The sequence below is a fragment of the Leptonychotes weddellii genome, chromosome 4 (genome assembly GCF_054177405.1).
Source record: "Leptonychotes weddellii isolate Sample4059 chromosome 4, ASM5417740v2, whole genome shotgun sequence".
NCBI classification, from domain to species: Eukaryota; Metazoa; Chordata; class Mammalia; order Carnivora; family Phocidae; genus Leptonychotes; species Leptonychotes weddellii.
Genome location: NC_138372.1, coordinates 8,918,608 through 8,933,681, shown reverse-complemented (window position 1 = coordinate 8,933,681; position 15,074 = coordinate 8,918,608). Strand labels below are relative to the sequence as shown.

At 42.0% G+C, this 15,074-nt stretch overlaps 1 protein-coding gene across 6 annotated transcripts in view; it reads right to left on the bottom strand.

Annotated features, from left to right (window-relative positions):
* Window positions 1-14,428, bottom strand: part of PRDM2 (PR/SET domain 2) — a 118,668-nt gene extending 104,240 nt beyond the window's left edge. For 5 of the 6 annotated variants that reach the window (XR_014144687.1, XM_081817518.1, XM_081817521.1 and 2 more), the window contains exon 1: window positions 14,411-14,428. The gene's annotated coding sequence lies outside the window, so the exon portion shown is untranslated. Of the gene's footprint in view, window positions 1-14,392 lie in introns of all 6 variants that reach the window. The other variant, XM_081817524.1, reaches the window with a different exon arrangement.
* Between the last annotated feature and the right edge of the window lie 646 nt (window positions 14,429-15,074).

Here is a 15,074-nt window from a genome sequence, read left to right as displayed (position 1 = left end):
TAACATTTCCACAGGGACTTCTCCTTGAGGAACAAAACAAAACCCTTGTAGTAAAAAGCAAATGTTTTAAATAAAAGCTGTTTGGAAAGAACTGCAATTATTCCTTTAAAATTTTTATTCAGTATATTCACGGTACACTGAAACGTTAAGACTAAATCATTTCTTGTAAATGCATATGACATACTTGTTTCTAAGATGGTCCTTTCTGTCACGGACATCCCAGGAGTCACTGGAAGTCCCTCACAATAAACGAAAGTCGTTCCACTTTAAGTGGCACTCACTTCCACAGTGACATTCTAAATGCTTCCAGCAGATACACATACACACACATACCATCAGGCACAGGTCTCCTATTTCTTCGTCAACTCGCTTTAACAGAATCTGTTAAGATTCTCCCTCCTTCCCAGATCCACAAGACTCCGCTCACATTGTAGAACTTTTATGTTCTAATTGCTAACAAACCAAGGGACGTGTGACTTCATGACATTCTTCATCTTAGAAGAATATATGGCCTGCCCACTATCATAAAAAACAGTGCTTTGACATTTTACCCCAGTTCATTAATAAGGACAGTTTGGGGTTTTTTCTTCCCTTGAGCTATTTAACCACACTCACCTGATCACCTTTAACCATCAAAGGCACTATATTTAAGTCAGGACTTGGTCATCTGAACTAGTTTTTAGTCACAATTGGAACAGGGATGTAACTTGCATCTTGTTAGAGAGCTCAGTGCTAGCCAGACCCATATAAACTCTGAGTAAGGAAATACTCTGTGAATATGATTTCAGATAACTGGAGGTTAACCCATGAAGTCCATCTCTTTAAATTTTAACATTGAACATCTCTCTCATATATATTTAACATGCCTTTCCTTAGTATACATCTCCTATTGAGCAGAATTGATCCTTTTCTATGAGACTTGAAATCGTTAGGAAGTTAAACAGTGTATCTGGTTGTCACCCACTGAGGTGTGTGCTCCCCTGCCCCCTCTAACATCAATGCCTACTGAATGCCATACAGTCCACCAGGAGGACCGTGATGGACAACGTGGCACCCAGAAGTGAATAAAATGTCAGCGGTTTCACTTTCCCTCTTACTAAGCTTTATGGATGGATTTACTAACATTGGCCACAGGGAGTTCTCTTTAAGGAACAGAACTAAAAACCTGCAGTAAAATGCAAATGCTGTCATGAAAGATCTTTGGAAAGAGCTATGATGCTTTACCATTTCCTTCAGCTTGTCGTCTTCTCCTTCCCACGAGAATCATCAGTATCATCATCACAACTATCATTTATGAGGTGTCTTCTAAGACCAAAAGGCACTGGGCTACACCTTCACATTAATCAGCCCAGTTGCTTTTTACAGAGGTCAAGCACTAGCATCCTCAACTAACAAGACAAGTTCAAGAAGGTCAGGATAACTCAGACACTCTCATAACGGGTTTCTGCCATTGCTTCTTTTCTTTTTTTTTTTAAAGATTTTATTTATTTATTTGAGACAGAGAGAATGAGAGAGAGAGAGAGAGAGAGCACATCAGAGGGGGGAGGGTCAGAGGGAGAAGCAGGCTCCCTGCCGAGCAGAGAGCCCGATGCGGGACTCGATCCAGGGACTCCAGGATCATGACCTGAGCCGAAGGCAGACGCTTAACCAACTGAGCCACCCAGGCGCCCCTGCCATTGCTTCTTAACCATATTTCACCAACTGTTTACTCCTGCCTCCCCTTACCACCTACTATGTGTCAACCACTGTTTTCAACAGTAAGCAGAACAATCCCCGCCCTCTCGGGGAAGAGACTGCAATAAACAAATCAGTAAAGTGGGCAGGAGGTCAGATAACAAAAGTGTTTTAGGGAAAAATAAAGAGGTGGTAGGGAGAGGGAGACAGGAACTACAATCTCGTCTCTCTGCCTGTGACTCCAGCAGTGCGGTCAGAGAAGGCCTCAGTAAGAAAGGGACATTGGCATAGAAGCCGGGAGAAGAGCTGCAGGCTGGGAAGGTATGAGGAGCATCATAAGGAAGTAAGAAACCCCATTCGGCAGCGTGCCTGGGTGTTTGAGGGAGGGCAAGGATGGTGACAGGTGCACAGTGAATGAAAGGGAAAGTGGAGGAGGTGATTCAGAAAGGTGGGGGGGTGAGGTGGGGATGGGGGAGGGGAGGCAGATAAAGTATGGATTTTTGTAAGGTAAGCACTGTTCACCAGAACGGCTAGAGTTTTTCCATCCAGGGATGGAAAGCCACTGGAAGGTTCAAGGTGGCACACCTGATGTGACTTAGGTTTAAAAGAGACCGTAAGGGAGCAGCATGGGGGCAAGCAGACCTCTCAGGAGGCTAACACCCCCATCTAGGCAAGAGATGGCAGCAACCTGGCCCATATAGAAGAGAGGTGAGAAGTGATCAGATCCTGGATATATTTTAAAAACAGAGCCCCCAAGATTTGCGGCCAGAGTAGATGTTAGCTATGAAAGAAGGGGAAGTCAGGGAGGACACCAAGATTTTTATCCTAAGGACACCAAAGGATGGAGCTGCCATTTTCTTTCATCAAAGGAGATATTGCTGCCCCCTTCCCATCTGCTTGTCATTGCTTTTTTCCCCTTCACTTAACACTCTCCTCCTTTCCTTCCTCCCCTTTTGTAGTTGCTGGCTCACAGGCACAATTCAAACAACTGAGATACCATGGCATCTAGCCTCTAATCCCAAAGAACTCAAAAATTAAAGTACTTACAACGTTTTAGTCTTTCATTTGTTATCTCAATGAATCTCACTTTTTCTTAATAAAAAGTTATGACATAGTTCAGGTTGTTAAATGATTAATAACCTCTCTTACTTTCTGCACTGTCTGTTCCCTCTTTGTCCTAATAGGAATGCACTCATCATTTCTTTCCAGAGAAAATTATCTTAACTTTTTTTTTTTTAAGGGTTCACTATATACGTGTGTGCTTGGACTCTCTCCTCTCCATCACTTCTAATCCCAATTGCCAAAAACCAGACTCTCATTTTCTTTTTTCTCCCTTGACTCACACATTGTCAAATTATATATCTAAAATATTTTATAATGTCAAATGCACTGCAAATTCAACACTGACTTCTCAGATGATATTTAAAAAATTAAATCCTTGACTAAACTCTACTAAAACCAAAAGATGTTAAACACAAGAATTGAGAATCTGGCAGTGTCTCTCAACAGAAGACCACTGCATTTTGGACTGGACTGGACACCTTGTCTGCCCCTTTGATTACAGCCACCTAGCACTGCCCTGCAAAGTCAATGCCAACAGTGCCTCTGATCATTTTGAAAATCAAAAATACCTATACACCTCCCCAAATAACCTCCCAGCTGTGAACCTCTCAACTGTAATAATCATGTAACTAACTGCCATATGACAATATATTTTAAAGCAACTATAGACTCTAAAAGTTGTTACTGAAGTAACTTCCTGAAGATTCCTCCAGCAGTGCAAAACCCCCGTGAAAGCTGCCTAACAATCCTACATATTTTCATATTCATTGTTGACCAAAACAGCACTGTTTTCACATACTCACTTAACATACTCAAGGTCCAAGTTCTATCATATGTGAGAACGTAAACTAACAATCTTATTAGTGTGGAGGCAGAGAGGAATCTTTCCATACCTATCACTGAAACTTAATAATTCTATCAAATTAAAAAAAAAGTGCTAAACAATTAAGTGCCTCTGGTTTTCCAATGGTAAATACTAAAAATCTTAAAATCACTAAGACTTCTACCCTGGCTTATGCCTTAGTTTCTTTTTTGGATTTCTATACCTGACCAAACTGCCTTGAATATTTCTACATATCCCTTCCATCCCAGCTTGCTGACATTTATCAGATAAAGTACACCAGGCAGATATACAAATTTAGAGCATGTGAATTTTTACCACCAACTATACTTTGCTAATAGCATACAATCTTAGAAAAGTAAGAGCATGGTCCTGATTTTACGTATCTGTGGCTTTAATAATATACACAAACCTTTCAAGATATTGCTTCCAAATTCTAGGACAAATCATTCTTACAAATATTTAGTATCATAAAAATGATTTTATTACACATGATCAGTATCAATACAGCAACAATAATTAGGGTCTTTATTCCAATAGTGGTTCCTTAAAGTGTCAAGACAACCTCAACAACTATTTGGCTGCTGTCTCCTGACATGGAGAGCCAGAGACCAGAAAATGGAGAGATACACGGGACACCCCAGTCCCTGGGTCAGAACAGCCTGGCCGCACCCCCACATCTCGCTATCACCCATCCTCTGAGATAAGGCAGATTAAAGTAAAGACAGACACAAGGTAACATGAATGCAACACATATAACAGGATAAATTGTCACATCTGTCCCTTGTAGACTTGTAAAATCCACAAAACTGTATGAGAGGCAAAGTAAAAGCAATAGCAGGTTCTTTAAGATTAGTTTAAATCTGGAAGAAAGGGAGAGAATTAGGAAGATAATTATTTGATCTGATTTGTATATTCACCTATAAGTCACTGATATTATTTTCCAATTATTCTTTGGGGTCATTTTGGCTCTTTTGGAGCTATTTGGAAAATAACTAAATTTGCAACATTCAGAGTCACTGGAAATAAGAGAGCTAGTATGGTATATCCAAATGTAACAGATCATAAATGCACTAAAAATGTGGACTAGATGCAAAGAAAAGTTAAAAATACCAATCTGTGAAAGAAGTCTTAGAAACTTTATAGCCTACATAAGAGAAGATAAATATTCTAAAACTAATCACAGCATAAAGTAGATCTTTCATGGTAAAAAGTATCTTTATAGCAAACACAGAAATGATTAAGCTTTTAGTGGAGCAGACTTACAGTGTTTAACACTGATCATTACTTACTCTGACCACAAGAATCTTGCAATCCAGAAACTTCTAGAAAAATAGTAAAAATATCTAAACTATGCCAACTTCTCAAAAGCAGTTTTTATTAACTTACAAACACAGCTAGCATATTTGTTATTAAAAACTACCACTCATAATTCCTACCAGAAGAGTGGAATCACCAAATTACAATCTATAAACTCTAGATATGAATAATGAAAACATTTAGCACTCACTCGGATTAAGCAAAAACACATAATTCATAAATACGGAATCTGCCCAGGAATTTGCTAAATGCGAAATCATTCATTTTCCTTTTCTAAAATAACAAATACAATTTCACAAAAATAATCATCTAGAACATCTAGTTTCACACTAAAAAATATACCCCAACTCCCTTTTAAAAGGCTGACTATATTACCAAATTAAGCAGAAGGGAAAAATCAAAACTGATATGTTTATCATTTTAAGAATAAAGGTCATGTGCAAGAGTGAGTGTGTGTGTGTGTGTGTGTAAAGAGAGAGAGACCGAGAATACTGGAAAGATTCGGAGGGTGTGAACTCTTGCTTCTCAAAACCGGATGCTCACGCCTCTCCCCCTCTAGAACGATTTCCACCCAAGGCAAAAAGGCAATTGTACAGCAGAATATATCACACAGAGGAATTTCTCTACCTGGAAAGTAAGTGAGGAGATACAAAGAACAGAATGCTCGCAAATAAACCCGTCATTTCTCCCATTCAATAAAGCGGTTCCCCCCAGCAGCCCATAACACCACAGACAAATATCCCAGGGCCTGATTCTCCAAATTCTTAGAGCAGGGTGTCCTGACACAAACCTAAATATGGAAGCAGAGTCCAGCGAATTTACTCCAGGTGGGAGAATCTGATCCTGACAACACAGTTTCCACACAGTGGAGGGGAAAAACAGAAAGTCTGTTGTTGTGAATGCCTTCAGAGCTTCAAAGATCTAATGAGAAAATGAGGTTGATCAGAACTTCTGTTTAAAATACGTAAGTTGGGGCACCTGGGTGATTCAGTCAGTTAAGCGTCCGACTCCTGATTTTGGCTCAGGTCATGATCTCGGGGTCCTGGGATGGGGCTCTGGGGTGAGCACTGCGCTCAGCAGGGAGTCTGCATCAGGACTCTCTCCCTCTCCCTTTACCCATCCCCCCCACCAAATGAATAAATAAATCTTTAAAATATATATGTAAGTTAACACAATAGAAGAATGTTACATAAGAGATCTGCAGCTGTGCTAGGAAAGTACTATAAACCCAAAGTTAGACTATGGCATTCTAGGGGTTTTATCCTTCCCTTAGAATATCTCTACAGGGGGCGCCTGGGTGGCTCAGTTGGTTAAGCGACTGCCTTTGGCTCAGGTCATGATCCTGGAGTCCCAGGATCGAGTCCCGCATCGGACTCCCTGCTCAGCAGGGAGTCTGCTTCTCCCTCTGATCCTCCCCCCTCTCATGCTCTCTCTCTCTGTCTCATTCTCTCTCTCAAATAAATAAATAAAATCTTTAAAAAAAAAAAAAAAGAATATCTCTACAGGGAAAAAAAAAGATTCAAGAAAACTTTTTCACAAAATACTGCTTCAAGCAGTCATTAATAAAGAGCTGGCTTAGCAATAAATGTATAGCAAATGCTGATTATTTACCATTTATGTGGTTTATATTATGGACAGCTATTACATATGCTCTCCTTTCTTCTGATTAAATTTATACATCCAGGTCATTATATTGCACTGAAACACAGAATTTATTACATCATCAACCTCAAGTTTTGTTTAGGGTTTCTACAAAAATTCCCTCTAACCCCACAAATGAAAATACTCAGTTTCTCTAAAGAAATTAAAACCTATTACTCTCACTTTAACATGTTACTCTGATATTCTTCCTCATGGCACTAAAAACAAAAGTATCACTGTCGGGGCGCCTGGGTGGCTCAGTCGGGTAAGTGTCTTCCTTCGGCTCCGGTCATGATCCCAGGGTCCTGGGACTGAGCCTCACGTGGGGCTTCCTGCTCAACAAGGAGTCTGCTTGTCCCTTTTCTTCTGCTCCCCCCCAACCCATGCGCTCGCTCTCACTCTCTCCCTCCTTCTCTGTCTCAAATAAATAAAATCTTAAAAGAATCACTGTCAATTTTCTTGGATGAAGTAACTCTATCCAATCAAAATACCCTTGAATTAAGAAGTTAATTTCCTTTCCTTATTTTCAAGACTAATTGTCAAAAAGTAGAGATGTAAAAATCCACATGAAAAGACGGGTGCGTAATAACATAAATGCTCTCCAGCCAGTCCCAGCTCCGTGAAGAAAACTGTGCCCCACTCAAGATCTGTAGTACACCTCAGCCCCCATTTGTCCTAGTTCAGCTTAACCAACCGCTGACTGTACATTCTCCCAAACAGCATTCAAATCAAAGAAGCTCCTATAAAATGATACTTTTCTGATATTTCCCTATGTTAGACATGAAAAAACTTCAAATTATTTTAAAAGGAAAATTAAGTCAATTCTTTCCTAACACTCAAATGTCAAGCTTCCAACTCAAACACAAAATTTCTAAAGCAAGATGCCACATGGTCATTCATTTCACAATCCCCAAAATAAAATGAATTCTCAGTTGACCCCTTTGAGTTAATGTTTCTCCACTGGCGTTGCCAATACAGATGTTACCTTTGTGATTAAACATTTAAAATTGAGAGATTTTCAGGAAGCCTACAAAATACTTCTGAATTTCCTAAAAAAGGGAAAAAAAGTTCCGCAACATGGCGCCCAGCTCCCAGCACTCAAGTATTCATTTTCTCACACACAGACTCTCTAAGCCTTAACAGAGTCACCTTACAAGTGGCTGCTCAGAGCTTTTTTGATCTTGCCTACAAAATAAAATACGTAAGAAAACTCATCTTCCACAAACTACACATAAATGACAAGGCTTCCTGAATTCACAAGTGAAGAACCTGAAGCAAAATTGGAAGTTATCCCAGACAGACTGACAACTTCAACTGTATTTTGCCAAGATCCCAGGCACACTTCTGTCGCTACAAGATTCAAGGTCTTCTCCCAAGAGTTTATTAAGGTATTTATTATCTTGGTAAGGAGTGACTCACTCTACTTTAAATAAAGTCTGAGGTTTAGGGTCTATCCTCCAAATATGCAAGTACTTCTGTTCTCAAGAGCATTTTAAAATAATAGCAGCACCTACTGTCTGCAAAGCAATGTTTGTATGTTGCTCTGCAGTTTAAGTAGCTCTGGTACATATGTAAGTTTTTATTTTTTAAAGGAAAGCAGGTGTCCAAATAAATTATTTGTAGTTCTTGTTTCAAGGTAAAGATACACGCCTCCCCACTTACGCTGAAAAGAACGCAAGACTATCTCTTGGTACTATCAGCAGTGGTAAACCAGAGAGCATGACTCAAGCGAGGGTCTGTGCAGAGCAGATTAAATGGGACAGTTCTGGAGGGGTTTGAGTCCCAGGTTAAACGCAAACTTGTGGGTTGGGCTCCCCAGATGTCATGTGAGGAGTCATTATCCCACCCATCCTCCCTCCCAACCCACCCCAAAAGCCCCAAAGGTCTTTAGGGAAAGATGCAAGAGGAATTATTTAAAGGCAGAGCCCATGAACACATGCAACTGGGAGACCAGGGCAGGAGCCTGATTTCCCGACTGCCCATCAGGGAAGCAGCTCTGGCCACCTGGGATGAGCAACACCGAGCCACAAGGAGTTTCTGACTGAGGAATGCCACAAACAAAACAATGTCTAACAGTTTAGAAAGATTAAATTGCCAGGAAAAAGTAAGGAGGGGAGAAGGCAGCCAGAGAGACTGGGACCAGGCAAGCTGGTTAAGAATCCGAAATGATAAGCGATAAGGGTATAAGGGCGTGAACCACAGATGATAGCTGAAAAGAAACAAAAAAATATGACCAACACTACACACAGGAAGAATGGACAGAATGTGTCTTCTAACTGAACAGGAAGTAAAAAGGGATGGTGAAGAGAAGTCCAAAATACAGAATGTGACTGACTGGAAGAATGAATATATTTTCAAGACAGAGCAGCCAGGAGTAGGGATGGTATTTAAGTGGACGGTGGTGAGCTCCATTTTAGACCTTGGGGGGAGAACAGACATCCACATGGAAAGCTGCATCCATCAAATGGAAAAAAACAGTCCTAGCACAGACTGCCTTCAAGGCTGGGGATAGAGATTTAGAAGTCTTCAGCCGCAAGGGGCTGCCTAGGGAAACTGCCAAAGGCAAAAATACCCAGAAAGAAGACCAAGGATCTGGCTTTGTGACAGGCATGGAAGGGACTAGAAAAAAACGTGCCCCCTCCACCAAGTTGGGGGGTGGGGGGACCAAAGCGCCTAAGGACTCAGAGATAATTTGGAAGGCAATAATTTTGTCACGCTATCCATCAAGACCTACTGTCTTAAGAGAAGTAGCTAAGAAAAATGCTATTAATATTTTTGAAGAAACCTACAAGTATCTCAATTGCTTTCATATTCTTCATCTATTCATCACAAAACCCAGTGAAAGAAAAAAGTAATCATTGTCCCCACTTTACAAATAGGAAGCGGAGAGGATAACTGCCCCACCACTGCCAGAAATAACTCAGCCCCTGTGGTGATCTGTGATATGCATTATTCCATACACTGAGGCAGGGCTCAATTAAATTACTAGGGGATTGCACTGACACAACACTTACCTCCCAAAACAGGTAAACTGACTCGCTCAACATCCTCCAACAACTGGTAACAGAGCTTCACAATTACAAATCTAAATTTATCCCAAAGACCCCCTTCTTAAAACTTCCATTTTCAGATGTACTTTACAACTAAGGTCTTTCGGAATTACAGCAAAGTCCCTAAAATAAGCCTCACAGAGTGAGAAACGTTTAGAATGTCATATTTATACTGTTACTCCAAATTATGCTTAAATTATACTGTCTTAATAACCCCTTGGGTAATGCGCAGGATTCATACTCGAAGTATGTAAGGTTTCAGTGAATCTCAGATTTCTTTTCAATTTTAACAGCATCATTTAAATTACTTGAAAATGCCATTGAGTTTTCCCACCGGAATTTAATGTAGTCTTATATGCACATGTAAAAGCTGTAGGTTTTACCAATTCCCAGACAGGCTGCCCACAGTAATCAAACTAACAGTTGCACGTAGCTTTACATATTTCAGGCAAGCTGTGCCAAGAAGTAATTTAGCTCTTTCAAAGCAAAGCCTATCAGATGATTTATTGCAAGAGCTACAAAATATTCTTTTCACCAAAATGGCTGGCAAATATATAAGTAATTCAGTGAAACTTCCTTTATTGCGTGTTCCAAAAGACTAATAAATGAAACACAGCATAGATATGACTTGAACCAAGACTCTAAGAATAAATACTATACAGTACTGAGAAAAATATTATAAGCATATTTCACTCCAAATGAACCAGATTTACTACATACAATAACTAATTCACGCTTCAGGGAAGTGGGGGTGGGGAATGAAAGGCATTCCCTTTAAGAAAGAATATTTAAATGACGCATTCATTCCAGTTAAATTATGCAAGTATTCCGTCCGTAATTGAGAAAGCCACCCCATTACCAAATGTGGTCCAACAGCACATCTCTTTTCTTATGTTCTACTTATCACTAAATTCTAATTAAAGATCACTTATGCCACAATAAAAATTCAATCTACACTATCTATACTTTTAAAGACTACAAAGTAAGATTTGACAACCTACACTTTCTTCACCCAGGGGAAATTGCGTTTATGATACATGTATGCCATAAGATCAATAGTGATCTTTAAGTTATAAAGTAATAAGCTAAAGTAGATAAACACTTCAAAAGTAAACTATTTCCTCAGGACAAATTCATCACTTTCAGTGCATAACCCTGAATTGATTGTAGGTAGGTAGGTAGGTAGGTAGGTAGGTAGGTAGGAAGGAAGGAAGGAAAGAAAGAAGGAAAGAAAAGAAAGAAAAGAGAAAAGAAAAGAAAAAAGATCTTAGAAAAACTAATCTGGCCTCTACCATCAATCTTCAAGGGGTTGCTTCACTGAGTCTCATTTTCTAGAAGACAGTTGTTTCTGTGCCATTCAAGTATAATAGACCACAAGCTTACATGATTCACCATGCATCAACTCTATACAAATTTATTTAAATCCATAATAATTTAACCAAATACAGGGAATGTTGATCCTATGCCATGAAAACTCCTTTGTAGTCTCCAGGTTATCTCAAATTGCTTTATCTCTTGCCATAGAACTGCTGAAAGTAAACCATTCAACAAGATCATAAAGACACACACAGGAAGGGACTGCCACAGGCCAGTTAAATCCATTCCCCCCCTTCAAGGTGGACTTCATGTAAACCAGAGAGGCTGTTCTTACAGTTGACTATAGAGATTCCATATTCCACTGATTGCACCATCCGGTCAGATGGGCTTTCCTTGAATGCAGTGGTTGAGAACCCGGTCCCCACCAAGGGACATCTGGCAATGTCTGGAGACTTTATCAGTTGTGCAGATGGTGGGGGAGTGTTACTGGCATCTCACAGGTAGAGATCAGGGATGCTGCCAAATATCCTGCAGTGTACAGGATAGCCCCCCAAACAAAGAATTATCCAGCCCCAAATGTCAATCGTGCCAAGGTTAAGAAATCCTGCTTTAATGGAACCTAAGTAATGCTTTCAGTAACGGAGTCAATAGCTTTCAGTTGCTCTAGGAAGATTATTTTAGTGGCTCTAATTATAAACTTCTAACTTCAAAAGGAGAGCGCCAAACCTCTAACCAAATGCTAGGAGGAGTGACAGCGTAACTGATGGGCACCATGCAAACCACAGAGTGCTGGCCACAAGTCAGGAGTATCAGTAGTAATGACTGTCAGGTAATGTCCCCATCATCTGGAAACTCCCTATTATCTACACATCGCCACACAAGTTTGACAATTTTCCCCCACTGTCCACCTACTCCCTTTTCACTCCCACTAAGGAGTTTTCTCGGGCAGCCCATAGGCTTTTTTTTCCTCTGCCTGGGTATTAAAAATAGCATGAAAAGCAAGTTGGAAGAAACGAAAATAGTAAATAACCTAAGGTGCTTTCCATCCCGGAAAGTCTATGATTTAACAGGACTTAAAAGGTTTGCAAATCAGATCTGGAACTTGAAAAGAGATCGGCAGCGTAAAGAAACAGTCCCATGAATAAATAAACATCTAACGTAAAATAATCATCAAAAGAATATGTGTGCAGATATATATATGGAACTGCACAGACCCGGCTCAGGGAGAAGAGAATAAAAGGAAGCTGAAATTGACTGCTGCTTCTTATAACTGCATTGGCAGGAAAAATACATATTTAGAGGCTAAAAGACAGAATTTACATTTTCACGATTTTTTTTTTAAAAAACACAAAACTTTAAAATTCACAATAGAAAAACCTAAACAAATCTTAATGAAAAGAGACTCTCAGGCTATAGAAACCTTACTGATCAATATGGAATTGATAAATAATGGCCCACCCATATATTACACAGCCACTAAAAATCATATTGAATACTTAATGGCATGAATATATGCTCCCAATATAGTAAGACGACAAGTTATGAATAATATACACAATGATATCAATCCTATATAAAATGTAAATACATAGAAGTGAATAAATATATACAAGAAATACACACATGCACAACAAGAGAGACAGGAAGGTGAAGGAGGTATGCCAAAATGTTAACAGTGGTTATCTGAGGAGTGGGAAGATTAGGGCTGATTTCTCTTCCTTCTCTGTGCTTTTCTCTATGTTCATATTGTCCTACAGTGAGAATCATTTATGTTTTGTACTCACAAAACGAACAGATTATTACAAATAAAATTTAAACCATATGGTTTCAGGAACTGTCCACAAAATGAGAAAAAACAAATCCGAATACGCCAACTTTTCAATTAAAGAAACCACCTTCAGAATCAACAAAAGCAAGCTTTCACTGAGTGTTATTATTATGTGCCTGGTATTTTTCTAAACGCTTCGAATGTATTAACTTATTTAAATCAAACCAAAAAAGATACGAAAAAAGAGCCCTGGAGTAACAGAAACTGTGAACCATCTTAGTCTCACTATGAATTTCAATCTCAGTTGCTACAGACTGAAATGAGGGGGTTTAATAAGATGATCTTTAAAGGTCCTCCCCAGGCTACAATGAGATTCTACACATGAATATGGTTGAGTAAGTGTTTGTAAGGAAGCTTCTAGAGAATGATGGGGCAGCTGCAAGCCATCTCAAAAACAAAACCCTCTAAAAAAGAACATGATTATGTGTCTCAGTTCCTCCTCAATATTTGTACAACAAATTTCATAACATGTTAAAAAAAATGTTGAAAGCCCACATTTTCCCAATACTTGGCCATAACTGATTGGATAGGAAGTCTGGTATGGGAGGTAAAAGATTCACTGAAAGGTTGTGCTTCTTGTTCAACGTTATCGTAGCTTTTAACAATAAACCTGCAATAAACAAAAACTTTATGAAATATTTTAGTCGTGTTCTGGGTACGACCATTTCAGTGTCTGATTAAAGGGGCCCAAAGACCTACTGGAATTCACCAAAAGGCGTTCCACTTACGAAATAAAACCAAAACCCCAATACAACACTGAATGGAAAATGAGGGGCCAGCACGAATCCCCTTTCTCGGGGGAAATTACAGCTGCGCAGTTAAAGGAATTTGGGCTTCCCGGTTAAATCGTGGGATTGTTCCCGAAGCTCACAGCCCGACAGAAGTGGGCCAGTCGTGGTTCCGCGGTTCACGCGTGGGTTGGAAGGAAGCACCGAGGTTTGGGCATATCCTTGACCTGTAAAGGATACTTCGTGTCTCACTTGCCACCATCAAAAACAGGTTCGTAGATAATCTTTAGTAGCAAAATTAACATAAGTGCATGTCTGTTAAAAACAAAAACAAAAACACCGGTGGGTCTGCGATAGGAATACTGAAGGAGACAATTTCCAGGTTTAAATCACACAAAAACTATTTAGGAAACACAAAGACACAAGACACAAAACAAATTGAGAATGCAAGTGTGAAAGACACATTCGCGCTGAACACAAAAGAGAAAAGCAAAACGACTGTAAACTGGCGCGGCCCTGGGACCCCGCGTGCGCCTTCGCCGTCCGGGGACGCGGGTCCCGGGTGGACTTGCAGCCGCCGCCCGGCCCCGCCGCGCACACGCGTTCCCCCTGGCGGGGCGCGCGGCGAGCCAACGGCCACAAAGCGAACCGCACAACTTCGCCGCGGCGGGCCCCAAGGTCGGCCCGGGGGCTCGGGCGCGGGAGGGAGGAGCGGGGAGCCCCGGCGGCCCGCGCCTGGCTCCGGGACCCCCGCCGGCCCCGGACGCTGGGTCCTCGGAGGGGGCGCGTCCGCCGGCCCGCCCGGCCCTGCGCGCCCGGTCCCCACGGGGCGCCGCCGCCACCGCCTCCTCGCTCTTCGCGGGCAGAGACGGGCGTCCCGGCGCCGAGCCCGCCGCCGTCCCGGAAGCCGCCCGTCCCGGCCGCCCCTTACCTGCGCCCGCCGCGCCCCGCGCCTCAGAGCGCCGAGAGCCGCCGCCCGCGCCGCCGCTGCCGCCGCTCCACCCGCCCCGGCGTCCGCGGCCGCGCCGACGCCATCTTGGCTCCGGTCGGAAGTGACGTCGGGCGCGGCCCGGGGAGCCCGCACCGCCCGCGCCGTCGCCAAGGGCCGCGACCCTGGGCCGCACACGCCCCGAAGACCCCGGGCCGCCCTGCGCCCTTCGGACTCGCGCTGGCCCGGCCGCACTGGCGGGGGACACCGCGGACCCCGGCGGCCAGCGCCCGCGGCTCGCCACGACCAGTCTGACCGCACCAAGGGGTTGGAATTTTGCGCGATTGAAAGTTACCGCAGGAATCCGCAGCCTTTAGAGGGAGAAGAAAAATGGGCCCATCTCTGAGTTCCTGTCAAACATAGATCCCAGTCTTGGCTCATCTCATAAGGACCAGTCTAACATCACCCAAAAAGCTCAAGCGCCAAGAGGGCAGACACACCTGGAATTATTTGCTTATTCATTGCGAACAAGTATATACTGCCCGCTCACCATGTGCCTAGCACTGTTCCAGGTGCCGCAGCTACGTAAGGCCCAGAACCTGACTTTGGCCTTGTCCTGGTGGAACCTAACTATTCACAAACGAGGGAGCAAATAGATGGCGCGGGTGGCTAGGAATAAATGCTG